This window comes from Trichechus manatus, unplaced genomic scaffold (assembly GCF_000243295.1).
Source record: "Trichechus manatus latirostris isolate Lorelei unplaced genomic scaffold, TriManLat1.0 scaffold00007, whole genome shotgun sequence".
Taxonomy (NCBI): domain Eukaryota; kingdom Metazoa; phylum Chordata; class Mammalia; order Sirenia; family Trichechidae; genus Trichechus; species Trichechus manatus.
Window position 1 is genome coordinate 3,832,000 of NW_004443943.1, and position 17,005 is coordinate 3,849,004.

Genomic DNA, 17,005 nt, shown 5'->3' on the forward strand with positions numbered 1-17,005 from the left:
TTGTGGTTACCTTGAAGTTTACCCCTATCTTCCTGGTCTTTTATTACTTGATAATGCCTTGACTTCCTCCCCATTTGAAAGTTCTGTACCTACACTATTTATTCCCTCTTTTATTGTTCTGATGTTGTTGTCATTTACAGATTGATGTCTCTGGTTCCCTGTTGTAAATTTAGTTCTGTTTTATCCTTGAGCAATTTCTTATTCCATTCAGTGCTTGATCGAGTTCTTTATTCCTTTACTTGGTACTTAGCATTCCAACAATGACATTTGTATCTGTTTTACTTAGTTTTTCCGGTCTTTGCTGCAGTGGGACAGCATGGTGCTTCTGTCTATAGTGCCATGTTAGCTCCGCCTCAAGACTATAATCTTTACAAAAGCAGACGACTACATCTTTCTCCCACAGAGTGGCTGATGGGTTTGAATTGCTGACCTTTCAGTTAGCAGCTGACCAATTAACCATTGCATTACCAGGGCTCTTTCATTGCAAGGGTGCTTAGGCATAAAATGTAGGAAGGAAATTGGTGCCATCATCTCAAATCTCACTTCTCCCAGCTCTGGATGCAAATTGGGTTCATGACCACCAGGAGGGGGCTCAGCAGCACCTGGGATAGGCCTGTCAACTGGGAAACTACCTACTCCTTGTCCACTCTACATTTATGCTTCCCAGAGAGAAAATATAGTGGGTTTGGTTGTGGTTCGATACCACCAAGTACAGAGCATCTTTCTTGAGCAGAGCAAACTTCCTTCATCCTGGGCCCATTTGCCTTTTGGTTCATATGACTGTCCCTACTTCTAGCCACCACGGCCAGGAGAACAGCTCATTCCATTTCTTTAACAAAGCTTTCTACATGAATTATGGAAACCAAAGCAGGAAAAACAAGCAAAACAAAGCAGGTGTTTCCACTTATCAAAAGTTGATTGCATGTATCAGTGAGATTTCATGAATCCCTCCTTCTCTCCCCACTATACCCACCTTAGTTGTTTTGCCCTTTCTTCTTATGCCACTCTCTAGGGTCATGCTTTTTTGGGCCAGGATGAAAAGAAAGTTCCTTTGCCCTTTGGGAAAACCCACTATACGAGGTCCGCCTTGAAGCAGCAAGCTACAGACTTGAGCGGAAAGGACAGGGGAAGAGGATGGTACTAGCAGAGCCCAAGGAATAGTCCTGCCACAGCCCATTGCCATTGAGTAATAGTCATCAAGGCTACATGGCTCAGACCTACTTAATTCAGGCAGCTGTTACTAGCCTGCTTAGAATTTTAGTATGTAGACAGTGGCTTTCTAAGCCTGCTTTGCTGCAGACGAAAAGAAGGTATAGTCATATCCCTTGGATTCACTGCTTCCCTCCTTAGGACATCACCCCCATTTGGAAGTAGCCAATGTCAGCCTTTGATTGCATTGACTCTTCGAGTTGGAAGGGCCATTAAGTGTGCTCTCTAACTAGCCTCCTTTCCAAAGCAGTGAGGTATGGTGCCTCCCAAATATGTCTCATCGTTATACTTGCCCAGGGAGATTTTGAAGATTACATGCTGTAGAGTAAGACCGCTCACTTCTGTTAAAGTAAAAGCATAAAGATTTATTGAGGGTAATACAATTCTCAAATTGAAGAAACACAGGGCAGAAAGGAATCTACCAAGTGCTCCACCTTCCAAGAGAGATGTGAATGTTTTATATGGTAAGATGGGGAGGGTAAACACGTGATAGCATATGACAAATAGTAAAATGAGGAGGGGCAGCAAGATAACACCAACATCATAATCAACACACCCTTCCTGGAACAGCCACTTTCTCACCCCTACCCTTATTGGTTAAAGTTTAGGGAAGTCGAGGGCTACATTCTCAGGAATGCAGAGGCAGAGGCTTTGGTCAAGATAAAGTCTGATTCAAAATGGAGTCTACTTAACAATATGGAGTTTGATTCAAACTGGGGTTAGATATCCTGTTCCAGCCAAGTGCCTCAATTTGGAGTATTCCTACACATACATATTTATAAGCCTCACACCTTATCTACCAAATCAGAATCTCTAGAGGAATGGGACAGATTGGGATTCTTTGTTTTTTAAAGCTCTCCATGAAATTCTGATGATCAGCCACTTTTGGGAACCAGCTAAACTTAAACTGAGGTTGGAGGGAAGATCAAGAGAGTCTACCAGGTACCTATTTGCACAAGATATACATATAGGAAAGTTCCTCCTGAGATTGTGAGTTTGTGTTCTGATGCCTAGGTCAGGAAAACATTGTGCTGTGGAAGTGAGGAAGACTAGAAGTAAGGAGAGCATCTAATTCCCCAAACTGCCACAAGAACTTTGTTTTGGAAAGGGTGCTACAGGCAGAAACCAAGTGACTGCTTTCATAACGGACTCTGGTCACAAGTAGCAGAGGCCCTGACTGACAGTTACAAAATGGAAACTTTCTTCCAGTGGTGCGCTGGAGCTGACTCACATCAGTTTAGGAGAGCTAATTGTTAAATTTTCAGTAATTTGCAAGCCAATTGACAATAAGTTAATAACTTAAAATCAACCGTAGTGAGATTACTTACACCATAGAAATTGAAAACACTACAAATTAAAGTCTATTTTTTTTTTTTTTTCCTGGAGAGCCAATTGTTAAACATTTACCAGCATAGCACTGACTTCTTGCTATTCTTTGGGAATACAGTGCATTTGGCACATAAAGGAATTGGCAATCAGCTACATTCTCATGAAGGGGACCAGAAGGAGTGTTGAACATGAAGGGCCTTCCTCAAGCAACCTGTAGGCAGGTAACGTCAACAACAAGGGTAATTCAAAAGGACATAAGAGGACTGTTTTGAGAATATGTAAAACACCCGTGGAGTCCCAAAATAACCTGGGAGACTTCTGAAGGTAGAACAGGCCAGTCAAATATGGACACAGAGGTTAACAGAGCCTCCTTTGAACCTACAAGTAAGGACTTTGAGGTTACAGTAGGAACTCCTTCCCTGGGATTCCTAATAGATATCTATGTAGCCTTTCCTTAAATAACTGAAGATAGGGAACTCACTGCCCTCTATGTCACTCCGGTCCATCTTGGGGCAGCCGTAGCTCCTAGAAAGCTCTTTCTCACTTTAAGAAGTTTGTTTTTTTATCATTTCCCCACAAGCTCTTGTCTGCTCACTGGGATCTCCCAGAACTGCTTCGAGTAGAAGACATATACAATTTACCACAGTTTCTATGCAAGAAGCACTGCCCCTGTGGGTACAAGAGCGCTCCCATCACAGCATCATCTCTGGGGCTTCTCCCCTGTACATAATCCCATCAAGGAGGATTTTTGCCCAGTTTTCTTTGTGCTCTGGATAGTTCAACTTCCACAGGCTGGAATGACAAAACAGCACTTAACACCTGACCATGTTTCCCTCTCCCCCTGCCATTTAGTATGCACTCCATTATTCATGAACTCTTCCAATTTTCTTAATGCCAGAAGCCTTGCTGCCAGAGGCACAGAATTGATTTTGTAGAGTGGTTTCCACACTTTGAGATGCTCTCATTTATTTATCTGAAAGGTTCTACCTTGGTCTGGGCATGAAACTGGGCCAGGTAGTGCAGGGCATTGGGTTTCTCGGCCACATTGCCTTGGAAACCATTAGACTCTGGGATGAAGCCCAAGGGGGACCTGTGGCAAAATGAGACCTCCTCCTCAAAGGGTTCCCACAGCCCCCCTTGGTAAATGGGACTCCAAAGGCTAATGCCAAATTCTACTCTGGCCAGCTCCCAGCTTTAAAAATACTCAAGCAATATTTGTAAGAATGAATTCCATTGAGGACTTTAAATCTTCTAGATGGTCATATCCTGTTGGGCTCTATTTACTCTGAATAAAAGACATGGTGTGGTGCAAACTGGTGGACTTTGCAACCTGACACACTTGAGTTCCAACACCAGCCCTGTTGCTGGGCAAGTCACACAATCTCACTCAGTGTCTGTTTCCTCATTTGTAAAATGAGCTAAGGTAAGAATTAAATGATAAAAACCTAGAAGCACCTACAGCAGGGCTTGGCACATGTTAGTGCCCCATGATGAGAACCAACCTAACCAACCAGTTGCTGTAGAGTGAATGCTGACTCCTAGTGACCCTACAGGACAGCATAGAACTGCCCCATTGGGTTTCCAAGGAGCAGCTGGTGGATTTGAACTGCCGACCTTTTGGTTAAGCAGCCGATCTCTTAACCACCACGCCACTAAGGCTCCAACCCCATAATGATAGGGTCCTCTAATAGCCAAAAGCGTCTTACCAACCTCTTCTGAGCATTAACAAGGGCTTTCTTCATTTACTTCCTAAGTAATCTACCGCCAAATCTGTTTGCCTCTTGTGGTAAGCAGAATAACGCCGCCCCCGCCTCCCCCTCCCCCCCACCAGATGTTCATGTCCTAATTCCCAGAATCTGTGAATACATTGCCTTATATGGCAAAAGGACTTTACAGATGTGATTAAGAATCTTGAGATAGGGAGATTTTCCCGGATAATGCAGGTGGGCACAATGTAATTACTAGCATCCTTATAAAGGGTAAAAGAGGGAAGCAGGAATGTCAGAGTCAGAGAGAGATTTGAAGATGCTACGCTGCTGGTTTTAAAGACAGAGGAAGGCGCCACAAGCCAAGGGAAACAGGTGGCCTCTAGAAGCTGGAAAAGACAAGGAAATGAATTCTTCCCTAGCGCCTCCATAAGGAGCACAACCCTGCTGACACCTTGAATTAAGCCCAATGAAACCCATGTCAGAGTTCTAACTTCAGAATGTAAGATGATAAATTTGTGTTATTTTAAGCCACTAAATTGTGTGATTTGTTACAGCAGCAACAGGAAAGTAATACAGCCTTTAACTCCTCTCCACCCTTGAAGATCTGCCAACCCCCTCCTCAGTTTTGGGAATATCCCTGCAACAGGGCTTCCAACCAGTTCAGACCTCTGCTGAGAACTTGTATTTCTAACAAGTTCCCAGGTGATGCTAATGCTTCTGGTTAGAGACCAATTCTGAGAACCACTAGCAGAGCAGTGGTTCTCAAATTTTATTATACATAAGAATTACCTGGGGATCTTGTTAAAATGTAGATTCTGATTCAGTATATCTGGGGGTGGAAATGCAAATTCTCAGCAGGGGTTTGAACCAGAAAGAACCAGTTTGAAGCCCCGCCCTGGAACCCTTCACCTTGGTTCTGACCCTACTGAGTAGCAGAGCCAACCAGACTGTCTGAACGAAGGGGAAGAGGAAATTAAGTTTGACTTGGGACAGAACCACAACAACAGGTAATATTTATTGAATGCTTCTAAGTATGTTATGTGTATTAACCCATTTAATCCTCACAACACCCCTCTGAGGTAAGTACTTTATAGCCACCCTTTTATAGATGGGAAATCTGAGACACAGAGATGTTAAGTAATTTATACAAGTTGCAGAACTATGGTTTGAATTTTTGCTCTATGTGGCAAAAATTTCTTTACCCTGAGAGTGAGGTGCTATAAGGGCCCCTCGGGCTTTCTCCTCCAGAGACTCATGCCATAGTCATGACCTGAGACTTAAAGGAGTTATCTTTTCCCTCCCTCTGGAGAGCAAAGAAAGATCCCTGGTGGCACAGTGGTTAAAGCAATTGACTGCTAACCAAAAGGTCGGCAGTTCAAAACCACCGGCGGCTCTGAGGCAGAAAGATGTGGCAGCCTGCTTCTATAGAGATCTACAGCCTTGGAAACCCTATGGGGTTGCTATGAGTCAGAACTGACTTGATGGCAGTGGGTTTGGTTGGAGGCCAAAGAGTGTTTGGTCGGGGTGAGGAGGGGAGCTGGTCTACCAATTCCATTTATATTGATTTCCTAGGGCTGTTGTAAGAAAATACCACAAACTGTGCAGCTTATAAGAACAGAAATGTGTTGAGTCACTGTTCTGGAGGCTAGGAGTCTGAAATCAAGGTATGAGGTTGATTCTTTCTGAGAGCTCTGAGGGAGAATCCATTCCATGCCTCTCTCCTAGCTTCAAGTGACGGCTGGTGATCCTTGGCATTCTTTGGCTTGTAGATCGCTCCAATCTTCGCTTCCGTTATCAGATAGCCATCTTCTCTCTGTCACTTTTATAAGGGCACCACTCAGAAGGGATTAGGAGCCACCCTATTCCAGTATGACCTTATGTTAACTGATAACATCTCAAAGACCCTATCTCCAAGCAAGGTCACATTCACAGGTACCAGGGTTAGAACTTTAACATATCTTTTTGTCGTTGTTTTTGTTGTTGACGTGTGCCGTCTAGTCAATTTCAACTCATAGTGGTTATATAGGACAGAGTAGAACTTTCCCATAGGGTTTCCAAGGCTGTAACCTATACAGAAGCCAATTGCCACGTCTGCTGATGGGTTCAAGCCACTTACCTTTCAGTTAGCAGCTGAACGCTTAACCATGGTGCCACCAGGGCTCCTTCCCCAGATGCTTAGAAAGGACTATTTGAGAAAGGGTGTTACCTCACATGCAAATCTCTTCCACTAGGCTTTGCTTTTTGCTGAGCCCATGAAAGAAGCTCTGGTCATGGCAACATCCCCCTGACACAGGTATTAGGCAAGAGAAGTGTGCAATGATGTGGCTAATAGGTTATGAAAAGAGTTAATATTTGAAAAATGCTCAGAACATTGTCTGGTCCCCAGTAAGTCTGTGTAAGCATTTTTTAAATTTATTACTTGAATTTATTGACCAAAATTGAAGTATGACAGCGAAAGAGTTATGTCAGGCAGTGCTTCTCAAACTTTAGTGTGCACACAAATTACCTGCGGATTTTGTTAAAATGCAGGTTCTGACTGAGTAGGTCTGAGATGGAGTCAAAGATCCTGTGTTTCTCACCAGGTAATGCAGACACTGCTGGTGCATGGACCACACTTTGAGTAGCGAGGGTGTAAGACAAAGATAACATAAGCGAGGAAGCAGCACCTCATTGTGGAAAGGGGCCCTGAGGATCCCTTGTGTATCCTGACTGCAGCTAGAGGTCTGGCCTTTCAAATCTTTCTCCCTTTGTGGGCAAGAGGCACTGGGAAGGAGGCATCTTTTATCCTGGGCAGGAGGGTGGCAATGGGCCATTTCCACTGAACCCTTGGCCATGCCTCAGGCACAAATGGGACACTTGGCCAGGAGGTTAGGAAGGAGTTGACCAGTAGACACTTAAACCCTTCAAAGCCTCCCCATCCCCTCGAAGATAAGTGCCAGCCATCTTGGGATTCACACCCATGTCAGTGTGACTTCATATCCTGATCTCTTTCTACCACGTGGCTTCCCAAATACTACTGGCTATAAACAGATGGCCTCCCACTTGATCGAACAATTTCACCTATCACAAGGAAGTGCCTCCCTAGCTGGCCTTGCATGCTCAGACAATTAACTACCCTCCTCTCAGCAACCTCAGAGCTCCTTTTGTATCCCCCCCTACCCCCTAAAGCCTTCACTACTCAAAGTGTGGTCCATGGGCCAGCGACATCATCATCATCTGCTCCTTGTTAGATAAGTAGAATCTAGGGTACCACCCAGACCTACTGAATCAGAAGATGCATTTTAACAAGATCCACAGGCAATTTGTGTGCACAGTAAAATTTGAGAAGCACTGGCTTGAGCCACTTCTATTTATGTGTTTGCCTCACAGTTCACTCTCACCCCCCATCTCAACTTCCCTTTCTTTCCCAACCTGGTCAGGCTGACCTAGATGCTGATTATAAATTTAGACTCCTCTCCCAGCTCTCCTTGGTTACCTCTCCTTTCAGATGCTTCCAGTTCATTCCTCTTATCAGGGGCAACTCTGCAACTTCCTCCTGAAGTTAGCTCCGGATCTATCAACTGCCCTCCTTATATAACCTTTACAATAATTTGTTTTCTTTCTTAACGAGAGACCATTAAGTCAGTGACAATAATTCATCATGTTGTGCAACCATCACCACTGTCTATTTACTTATTTCACTTAGCATGATGTTTTCAGCATTCATCCATGTCATAGCAAGTATCAGAACTTCGTTCCGTTTTATGCCTGAAAGGCTTTTAAACTGTGACAAGGCAAGCTGATTTGCACAAGCAAAAGGTTGTGTTATGTTTTCCACTCTGGCCCCTGGAAGTGCTCCTATCCCAGAAGAAGGAGTTAGTCTTAGCAGGGTAAAGAGGGGAGGCCACCATTTGGAGACACCTCAGTATAGAGTTCTTGTCCTTGCAGCACCTTGGATTGTAACAGGGAAAACAGGAAAATTGAGAGCAGCTGCTACTACTCATAAGCCATAAGTCAGGCTGACCCAGGTCGTGCCGGGTCAGGTGTGGCTATTCCAAGAAGTTGCTTTTAGAAATAAGCCAGCAGAGGGTTCCTGTAAGGCCCTGAGGTCCTGAGGATAAATTTCTAACTTAACCTTGAGGTAATGAATGATCCTGCCTCCCTCCCCAACCACCTACCCCACAACCCCTCCCCTCCATCATAACAGCCTTCACAGTCTTTTACTAGGTCTTCTTAGCATGCATTTTATTTTTTAATCCAGTCTATTGATTCTCTCAGAACATAAAAAAATGTGCAGAAAACTTGTAAAATAAATATAGATACTTCTATCAAAGAATATAAAAACTAGTTCACCAAGAAAGATGACCACAGATAATATTTGGGTTTGTTTCCTTCCTATCTTAGTCCTGCACACCTACTATATATATGAAATTATGTTTTATACATTATGTATGTATGCACAGAGATATATAACTTTCTTTATAAAATGGGGATTACACCATATAGAGAGGCTTTTTTAAAATTATGGTTAAAAATTTGCCATGTTAACCACTCTCTTAAGAGTTCAAGTCAGTGACATTATGTTTTACAACCATTATCACTACCTAGTTCCAAAACTTTTTCATCAACCCAAACAGAAACTCAATATTCATTAAGCAGTAGCTCTTCTCCTGGCCCTTGGTAACCTCTAATCTACTTTCTGTCTCTATAAATTTGCCTAATTTTATATTTCATACAAGTGGTATCACTTGTGTATCTGAGTTACTTCACTTAGAGTAATGGTTTCAAGTTTCATCTATGTCATAGCATGTATCAGAACTTCATTCCTTTTTACGGCTGAATGATATTCCTTTGTACGTATGTACTACATTTTGTTTATCCATTCATCTACATACATAGAGTTTTAGATACTGATTTTTAACTTAATATACATTATGAATACTATCTCATGTCACTAAATATTCTTAGAAAACGTATTATTATTCACACCATGATATGGTTCTAGTCATAATTTATTTAGCTATTTTGCTGATGTTGACTATTTCTTTTGTTTCAATTTTGTTTGTTATCTTTAATTTTTGATGCCTTTCTCATGTTATCTTAGTTATCTAGTGCTGCTATAACAGAAATACCACAAGTGGATGGCTTTAACAAACAGAAATGTATTTTCTCACAGTCTAGGAGGCTAGAAGTCCGAATTCAGGGCACCAGTTCCAGGGAAGACTTTGTCTGTCGACTCTGGGGGAAGGTCTTGGCATCAGTCTTCCCCTGGGTCTAGGTGTTTATCAGAGCAGAGACCCCAGGTCCAAAGGATGCACTCTGCTCCTGGCTCTTCTTTCTTGGTGGTAGGAAGTCCCTCTCCTCTCTGCTCTATTCTCTCTTTTATATCTCAAAAGAGATTGACTCAAGATACAATCTAATCCTGTAGATTGTGTCCTGCCTCATTAATATAACTGCCTCTTATCCTGCCTCATTAACATTATGGAGGTTAGGACATAGGGTAATTATCAACACATAGGGTAATTACATCAGATCACAAAATGGAAGACAACCACACAATACTGGGAATCATGGCCTAGCCAAGTTGAAGCACATTTTGGGAGGGGGCAGGGCACAATTCAATCTACAACACATGTGATTTGACTTTTAAAAGTTACATAAATCTTTCATTTATTTCATGAAAATTTACTGACCAGCTACTAAATGCCAAGCTCTTTGCCAAATGGTGAGAATGTAGAGATGAATCATTGAGGGCTTCACAGTGTTGGAAGAGACAGGCTGGTAAACAAATTCACAGAGTATAGTAAGGCCTATAGTAAAGGTGTGCTCAGTGTGTGAAAAGAGAATCCTCAGTTACAAGTAACAGAATTCCTTAGAGAGTCCCGAGTGTGTGGATGCTAATTTTAGAAAGTTCTGGGTAATGAATTCTCTCTAACATGAAAGTAATTCTCATTTACATATATTTCTTATCTTATGCCACCTCTATGCTTTTGACAGCAATGTATTTTCATGACATTTTCAACATCTAACACATTTTCATTATCAATACACTGCTTTCCAAGTCTTTTGAGGAACCCACAACCGTCTGCAGTTCCCTACCCCACTTACTACTTTTATCCAGTAGAGTTTGGAACCAGTGCTGGGATGACAAGGATAGGATCCATTATCCTGGGGAGCAAGACTGGCAAAGACTAGGTGGGTAGTCTGAGTTTCATCCAGGTCAACATCTTAGGGATAGGCCTCAAGTTCCAGCATGGAATTGGCATGCAACTCAAGAGCCAGCAGCCCAGTGCTATTAACAAGACAAAAGAGGTGTGAGTAAGGGATAAAAGGCTCAGGGGGTCTTGAGTCACCCAGGCTCTCACTGCACAACTGCGCACCAACTCAGGGATCCACTACTAGAGCTATGAAGAAGTGACTCCCCACTACTGTGTGTACTTCCTAGGCTGATTGCAGACACATGACTTTATATATTCTGATATGTTTTTTAGTTTCCACTTTGGAGTAAGGCCACACAATTCTGGATAGAGTGTAGAGAGATGGTTTAACTTACCTAGTTGGAGGGCTGGTATTTCAACTCATGTGTGTCATTCCTGTTGTCGGTCTCCCAGAAAGAGACAGCTCCTCAGACAGGAACGTGGAATTTAGACTTTGAACCTTAGATAGGAAGGAAAATAATCATGAAAGCGCAAAGCTGATTGAGTGATTGCTATGTGCCAAGCACTATCATAAATGCTTTATGTGTAATATCTGATTTAAAGTGCACACAAATTTATAAGGTAGCTTTCTCTATTTTTATAAAGAAACTGAGATCCAGAGAGTTTAAGCCCAAGGTCACAGAGATAGTCAGTGGCAGAATTTATTGCTCATGCTCTGAACTATTACACTACACTGCCTCCCTAGGGATTCCCTGTTCTTTCTACAGATTGGAATCTAGAGTCTGCATTCCTGGGAGTCTGGCATGCATAAGAGAACCTCCAGATGGAGTGGGAATAATGGCTCCTCTCACTAGGAGGAGATAGGCAAAAAGTAGAAGATAAGCAAGCTATATCTCCTAAATTATTTCTTCCTAAACTACATATTCCTGTGCACATGCCCCATACCAGGCATTCTGAATCAGAGTCTCCATGAGTGGGACCTGGGGGTCAATAGTTTTAGCCCCCAACCCATGAACCCAACCCATGAAGCAGCATTTAGGAACCATTTGATCTGATTACATGCTATTCTATGTGTCTGTTTCCATTCTTTTTTCAAGCATGTTGTACTGTCTTCTCAGAAAATTTGAAGACAATATAGAGGCCAGGGTAGAGGAAGCAGCAGCAATTAGTGTGAATTCCCCAAGGGGTAGGTAAATCTCAGGGATAAGATTTGGTGCTATAAAAACTAGTTGCCTATCTACCTCCCAGTATAGTGAGTAGTGTCTGGGGTCTTAAAAGCTTATGAGCTGTCATCTAAGGCATAATTATTGGTCCTTATTCATCTGGAGGAAACCCTGGTAGCATAGTGATTAAGAGCTATGGCTGCTAACCAAAAAGATCAGCAGCTCAAATCCACCAGGCACTTCTTGGAAACCATATGGGGTAGTTCTACTCTGTCTTATAGGGTTGCTGTGAGTCAGAATCGACTCAACAGCGACAGGTTTGGTTGCTTTATTATTATTATTATTCATCCAGAACAAAAGAGAAAGAAGGAAACCCAAGAATCAAAAAAGGAACCAGACTACAGGACTAATTGTGTCCATGAACCACTGCCTCCTCTACCCTAAGACCAGAAGAACTAGATGGTGCCCATCTACCACTACCAAATGGTCTAATTAGGGACACAATAGACGGATCATGAGAGGAAGGGAGAAAAATGTGGAACAGAACTTCAAATTCTTAAAGAATCCACACTTAATGGACCCACTGAGGCTGGAGGACTCCCCAAGACTATGGCCCTGAGTTACTTTCCAAACCTTGAATTGAAACTATCCCGAGGTCACCTGTAAACTAGGTAATGGTTTAACTCAAAAAGTAAAGATTGTCACCCTTGAGTATTATGTTCTTTTAAAAAATTATCTATATGAGATCAAATGTTCAACAGTTATTTTAAAGATAAAGTTAAGGGGTAGGGAGTCTGAATTATTGGGAGTGAAACAACTGGAACAGATAAAACGAGAATATTGACACAACGTGGAGAATGTAACCAATGGTAACCAGTGTCATTGATCATTATGTCTAGAAACTGTAGAATGGGAGTAGGTTTTGCTGTGTATATTTTGACCAAAAATAAAAGAAAATATTATTTTTTTTAAAAGTTCAAAGAAAGAAAAAAAAAACTAGTTGCCTAGACCTAGAGAGGGCTGGAATAGTCTGAACTAACAGCATCAGATTGGACATATGCTCATCCACAATAATCATACTCCATTCTCCAAAAATATTATAAAAGAGCAGCAAGCTTAGCCACTACTTAGCCATTTGTCTTATTCCAGGTAACACCAAACAGATATAATTCGAAACTATCACATTGTCCGATTTGGAATCACTTCAACACCCACTCTTTAAATAGACTGGAATTATATACTTAACAAAAGGGTCCCTGTAAAAAAGACAAGTTGAATAAACCTAAAATATACAATATTTTAATACAAAATCATTGTATATTAGGTGGCATTTGTTAAGCCATCCTTCGATCTTCCAGCACATTCTAACTATCACATGTCCTCAAACTCATATCAACCAACTGGACAATTTCTATAATGATGAACTCTTAAGCTATGCTAATCCTAAAGCACGCTCAATTTTGAGTCCACAGATTTTAGAGTCAAGCATTATTGTGCATCATGTCTCTAAGGAGGAAAGACATAGAAAGAAAGAAATGGACAGAAAATAACAATCCCATATTCTTAATGAGTCATTGGCTGCCACCATAGGTTGGAAATGGGCATATGCAGAAAGGAAACTCTAGGTAAAAGTATACTACAAACCCCAGTGTTCTCATCTGATGAGCTAGATTTATTACACTTGAGCTACCCAAACTGCTTTTGTCCCTCTACCCTAAGTCCTAAAAGCCATGTGAAGGCAGGGATCCAGCTTATTATAATATCTTCAGTGCCTAGTAGGTCTGACCCTTAGTATTTGCTCAGGAAGTAAATTTTGAATAAATGAATGAATAAACAAATGGATAAACAGCCTCTTTAGCTAGTATTTCCTTTTAAGCCCACTACCTATTCTTAGCCATCTTAGACCATTGATATACAAACTTAACCATTGTAGTCTTAATATATGTTTGCTTATTATATACATGCACCACTCTACATTATGAAACATACATACGAATAGAAATAATCAAAAGGGAAAAGGTCCTGGTTACCGCTCATGATCACGGTCATGAAGAATGATCAAGTGATTTGTTAAACAGCACAGGACTTCTTGAAGCTGTTAATACGCTTTGTGAAACCCAGAAGCAGGCTGGAGTCTAGTTCCCTTGTATATCTGTCAGGGTTCTCCAGAAAAACAGAACCAGTAGGATGGAAATAGATACAACCCATTGCCATACAGTCGATTCGACTCATAGCAACCCTATAGGACAGAGTAGAACTACCACACAGGGTCTCCAAGGCTGTAAATCTTTGCAGAAGCAGACTGCCATATCTTTCTCCCACGGAGTGGCTGGTAGGTTCGAACTGCCAACCTTACGTTTAGCAGCCAAGCTCTTTAAATACTGCACCACCAGGGTTCCCTATAGATATATATACATATGGTTTATTTTAAAGAGTTGGCCCATGTGATTGTGGTGGCTGGAAAGTCTATAATCTATAGGGCAGGCCAGCACTGGAAACTCAGGCAGGATTTTATGCTGCAACCTTGAGGTAGAATTTCTTCTTCTCTGGGAAACCTCAAGGCTTTCAGCTGATTAGATGAGGCCCACCTACATTATCGAGGGTAATCTCCTTTACTTAAAGAAAACTGTAAATGTTAACCACATCTACAAAATACCTTCACAGCAACATCTAGATTACTGCTTGACTAAACAACTGGGCATCATAGTGTACCCAAATTGACACATAAAAACTAACCATCACACCTTGTAATAAAGATTGAGTATTAATTATACAAACTGAAAATACCAGATGTCTCAGTCATCTAGTGCTGCTATAACAGAAATACCACAAATGGATGGCTTCAACAAAGAGTTTATTCTCTCAGTCCAGTAGGCTACAAGTCCAAATTCAGGGTGTCAACTCCAGGGGGAAGCTTTCTCTCTCTGTTGGCTCTGGAGAAAGGTCCTTGTCATCATTCTTCCCTTAATCTGGGAGCATCTCAGTGAAGGAACCTCAGATTCAAAGGACGTACTCTGCTCCAGGCACTGCTTTCTTGGTGGTGTGAGGTCCCCATGTCTCTCTGCTCGCTTCTCTCTTTTATATCTCAAAAGAGATTGGCTTAAGACACTATTTAATCTTGTAGATTTCATTGATATAACTACCACTAATCCATTTTATTACATCATATTGATAAGATTTACAACACATAGGGAAATCACATCAGATTACAAAATGGTAGACTGTCATACAATACTGGAAATCATGACCTAGCCAAGTTGACAGATATTTTTGGGGGATACAATTCAATCCATGACACTGGATTATATCATTTAATTTGCCTAGGCGCTTTTAGCATTATGCAGAAGAGTTCCTCCCTTTGCCTACCACCTCCTTAAGTACTATCTCCCAATTTAGTTGACTACAGAACTCTTCTCTGTGAATCCTTATTAACATTTTGAGGAAAATTAGTTTGAGATTGAAGTAACTAGGGAACACAGTTATCTTAAAGTATTAAATAACCCTCATTAGACACATCCAATGTCTGACTCAAATATAAACAAAATTTTCTTCTGTTCACTTAACTTGGATGCATAGTTATACTTTCTTTTAACAAGTTTTCAGAAACTTTTAAATAAATTTGTCATTGATTAAATTTAGCTCCAAATTAAAGGTGTTAATCTTTAAATCCTGAATATACAATGCATAAAAACATAGAAGTAAACATGCAAAAACTTTCAACTCAGCTCACAATTTAAAAAACATGCAAGACAGCTATTATTAGAAAGACAGAGGGAAAAAGAGGAGTGAAGAAAAAGACCAAAGTTAGTGAATATGCTGAATGTGCTGGTCTAATACATTGTCTGTAGCATTGTATTTTATAAGACTAATCCTTTTGAAAATAATTTTACAATATATACCCAGAGCCAAGAAAATGTTCCATATCCTTAATATGGGATTATCCGTATTAAGCCCACTTCTTGGAAATGATTGAAAACCTGGAGGCAGGACCAGAGATGAAGGAAGGGCACTTTTCACATAAATACATTCATTACATTTTTATTTTTAATGGCAAAAATTGGAAACAATCTAAATGTTTTTATTCTGGAAACAATAGTTAAATAAATTTTGGTAACTTTCCTAAAAGGAATATCATGCAGCCATTAAAATTTTAAATTAAAATGTGGGATATGTAGCAACATAAGAAAAGGCTTATTTTATAATAAGAAAAAAAGAACATGATACAAAATTGCATAACAATATGAAAACCATATGCCCATAAAGGATCTTTAAAAAAGAAGAGTTCTTGTAGTAGGATGATGCAGTGCAATGAATTACTTAATATGGCCCTTCTCGCCATAGCCTTTGTGAATCCCATAAAATGATTGAGTGGGACTATGCAAATAAGGTGTTTGTGGCCAACCAAGGGAATTGGACAGCCTGCTAAGAATGCTTTGAGGATGGGACCATGCAAATAAGGTGTACGGAACCCTAACAAGGGGATTGGTCAGTTTTGCCATCTCCCTAGGCTTAAAAGAGAGACAATCCTGAATCAGAGAGGAGACTTCACTACCACCAAGAGAAGAGATGGGAGCAGAGTGCATCCTTTGGACCTGGGGTCCCTGCTCTGAGAACCTCCTATACCCAGGAGACAGAGAGAGCTCTAACAGCGGACACAGCAAGAAGCAGCAGCAAGCATGGCAGAATCCAACAGCAGAGAAACGGCAGCAGCAATAGAACCAGGAGACCAATGGGAGATGGCTGTGGTGGGCTTCATGTCCCACAGAGAGAGGCAGCTACAGTGGGCATGCTGACTCACAGAATGACAGAGCTGAGCATTTTCGGGCAAGAGGCTTTCTGGCAGAGTAGGATGCCTCTACGCACTTATTGGCAGAGCTAAAAAAGCTTTGTAACACTTGCCCAAGGGCCAAGCGGAGCCTGTCCTCAGTGGACCAAAAGGAGCCCTGCACAGCCAAGAGGAGTAGAGAGAGCTGTCCGGCACTGAAACAGGGATCTTTTGCCTACATGATTCCTGATCTCGATCCTGAGTTGTAGCCTGTTGATCCTGATCCTGAGTTGTAACCTGTTACTTCCCTAATAAACCCCATAATCATGAGTATTTTCTGTGAGTTCTGTGTGGCCATTGCAATGAATTATCGAGCCCAGCAGAGAAGTAGAGAGTGCTATGGGAGGGAGGCTAGTGTCAGAACTGATAAAAAGTTTGAGATGTTGGAGGTATCTTTGACCTCCATCTCATAGTAATCAGCCTTGGGCTGATGTTGATGTTGATTATCCTCCCTCCTCCTGAAGCTAGGAGAGGTCTGATGCCATGCCGCCGTTTTTACAGATGGTAAGATTAGAGATATCTTAATATTTTTTTTCCTAATACTTTGTACTGTTGTTATATTACTTTCAGCATTTAAAAATATTTGTGAACTGGACTAAACCAAAGCTAAGAAGTTTCCTGAATTCAACCAAA